Consider the following 3,495-nt stretch of genomic DNA (forward strand, 5'->3'; position numbering starts at 1 on the left):
CTAAAGATCATTCCAACTGTCACTTTTAATGAACCAATTACTGACATTCTACAAAGACAGCTCAAGGATTGGCAGAGATCTGAACATGTCAATTCTTTAATATATTGCCATAAATAATTGATGCAGCCTTAACATAACAATAATAAAGTAGCTCACAGTCTTCAAATAACTCTTAAATCTGCAGTTTTTCTAGTGCATCATACCTAGGACCCTAATGCACTTGTTATTATTAATGAAAGCATGATTGGATCTTATTCTTACAACAACCAGTAAAAATAGGTAAAATGAGTATTACTATTCCCATCTGACAGTGTTGCAGAACTTGGGATCCACATTCATTTTAGAGTTTGTTATAGAAAACTTGGCACTAGAACCCAGGCCTCAGTAATTTTAATCCAAGATTCTTTCCAGAACCATACCTTCAATTCTGTAGCAATGCCAAGTTTCACAAATTACTGCAGCTACAAAGCAAAGAGCAGTTAGTACACACAGAACTAATGTCAACATGTTCATCAGATAGTGATCATCTATCAGTCCTCTCCAATTACCCAGTGTGATTATTAGTGTTAACATTCCAACATCCAGCTACTTCGCTCATTTAGCCTATGCCTTATCATGGGTCATCCTTCTATTCAGAATTCAGAACCGCTGCATGATCAGGATGCTAATGTACCACTTTTAGTTAATTTCTACAACTGTCTGTAACAGGGCAGGGTCATAAAGCTTCCTTTCTCTTGACAGGAATGGTAAATGTAGTCATATAAATTAGAAGTAAAAGATGATTTTCTATCATAAATCAGTAATAGCATAATTAACCCTTTTTATCAATGTACATGTAAATCATTGTCCGCCAAAAGAAAACAGTACAGCTAAATTTGGGGGTCTACCACATCTTGACAACTGGGAGTCCTGAGTGGTGCAAGTGGCTAAATGCGAAACTACAAACTGAAAGGTTGGCAATTAAGACTCAACCCACTTCTAAATTAAGGTTTAACTTCAAGATCTGCTTCGGAACGGTGATAGCATGAAAACATGGAACAGGTGTACTCCGCACACACGAGGTCAGCATGAGTTAGAACCAACTCAACGTCCACTAACAACATGGAACAAGTATACTTTGCACACACAGGGTCTGCAAGACTTAGAATCAACGAAACGGCCACTAACAGCAATCCTGACAGCCTTCAGAGCTTTCTCTGTTTAGATTTCCGTGAAGGGGAAAAGGTTTAAGAAGGTTAATATAAATTATGAAATTTCATATTTTTCATAAATCTTTTCCCAGATGTATCACATAGATGAAATTGATTCCAGATTGGAAGTTGCCACATTTTAGTTGATGGATCACAGGAAGCGATCGATCTATGTTTCCTGAGAACATATACACCACAGCAATTGCAACTAAAAATACAAGTATATAGATCACAACAGACCATTACAATTTGTCCACAAAACAGAGGTAAAATCAGATTCCAGCAAATATTATTACAGAGATTTCCCAGCCACAATAAAGTATACAAATACTGACCTTCGTATTGGTAAGTAAAAAATGCAAGCATTATCATTTAAATAATGAACTCCATAGTAAAATTATATTTCAGAGTTTGAAAATGGAGAATGTGGTAATTAAACAACGTAATAAACATAACTGATGTCACTGAATTGGTACATTTGAGGAATGTTGAAATATGTGTTTTGTACATATATATATATATTGAGCACAATAAAAAAATTCAATGAAAAAATACTGGAAAGAACTTTGGAATTCATATTAATTGCATTAGTACAGTGGTGTAAGAAAATATTGTATTATAATTTTTTAATTTAATAATAATTTTTAAAGATTATCATGGCCTCCAGGAAAATGTGCCAGCTAGAAGTAACTTGACAAAAAAAAAAAAACTCTTTTAAGATAGAACTGTTGCCCTAGAATGGAAACATACATGGAAATTTCTTTCTTTTCATATACATGTTCCTTGCCTAATTACTTTTTATTGGTAGTCTTCTGATATCTTTTTCCACACAACAAAGGTTTGATCAAATGAGGAAAGTACACTTTTTTATTATGGGCCATCAACTGGGCAACACTAAAAAGCAAACACACAAAAATGTTCAGTAAGAATTATTAGGCCAACAAAGATTCTGACTTAACTTACATAAATTGAGACATGCTTATTATATATTTAAGATGAGTTTTGAGATGTTAATAATTATGGGAAATCAATTCACTGGGAAAGCTCCCATTTGTTTCTCATGTGAGAAAATTGAAAGCATCAAGAGTTAGATTTATAATGGACTTATAAGTCTTTTTTGAGACTAGATAACAATGAATGGTCTTCCTGCTGGAATAGGGGTGCTCGGGGTTGATTGACCTTTACCAAGTTGTTATGAATACCCAAACGTGCCTAGTTTTCAGTATCTCAAACAAGCTCTAATTAAAAGAAAAAGGGAAGTAGGGCAGGGTTCTTTGTTCATATTGTGACATCTTATCTAGAAGCTAGTAGCTTTGGGGGGGGGAGGGGGAAGGCAGCAGTGCCCTTTACTATTACAACACTGATCTTATAAGGTTGGTATCATATTTGTTGGTAAAACCCCAGCATTTTAGCATCTAACTTACAACCCTACAGCGGACCTTCAACATTCAATTATAAAAGTAAAACAAAACAAAACAAAAAAAAGCCCCTAACTATTCAACTTCTTTTTCATGTCTTACTGACATGAGTACAAATATAAAACATATCCATTTGTTTTTTAAGTGAAGCAGAGACTGACAAAGAAGTTTATTTATGTCTTAACTATAGGCACAGTAATAACTTACACTTTCCCTAAATCCTTTTCTTTTGGGGTGGGGGGGAAGGGGGGAGGTAAGAATGCGTTACAGAAATACACTAAGCTGAAAATTAAAAGATAAAAGATCGTATTGTTTGCTTAGAATTCTTATCAGAGTCAGGTAAAAAATAAGATACTTGTAAACAAAAACAATTGTTGAACTCAAACTGTTTGATTTACTTGCTAAGCTTTACATTCAGCACAGAGTTTGGGACATAATGCACTCAACACATATCTTTTGAATGAATAAATTTTGTAGAAACTGAAACAATGAAACAAAAAAGCAAGTATAAACTTTAAGTGGAGACCGAGTTTAAACAAAAACAATGCATAAATATGACAATGCCAAAGGAGAATCAAGGAGCCCTAGTGGTACAGTGGCTAAGCACTTGGATGCTAACCAAAAGGTAGGCAGTTCAAACCCAGCAGCTGCTTGGAAGAAGAAAGACGTGGCAGTCTGCTTTTATAAAGATTTGTTGTTGTTGGTGGTGGTGGTGTCAAGTGTCATCGAGTTGGTTCTGACTCATAGCAATCTTGTGTAGGGTTTCTGCAGAGCAGCTGTTGAGTTTGAAGTCCCGACCTTGCGGTTCAAACTGACCTTAGGGTTGAGTGCTTATCCTAAAATGCTAATCTATAAGACAGTTCTACACTTTCCTATAGGATAGCTGA

This window comes from Chrysochloris asiatica, unplaced genomic scaffold (assembly GCF_000296735.1).
Source record: "Chrysochloris asiatica unplaced genomic scaffold, ChrAsi1.0 scaffold00067, whole genome shotgun sequence".
Lineage (NCBI taxonomy): Eukaryota > Metazoa > Chordata > Mammalia > Afrosoricida > Chrysochloridae > Chrysochloris > Chrysochloris asiatica.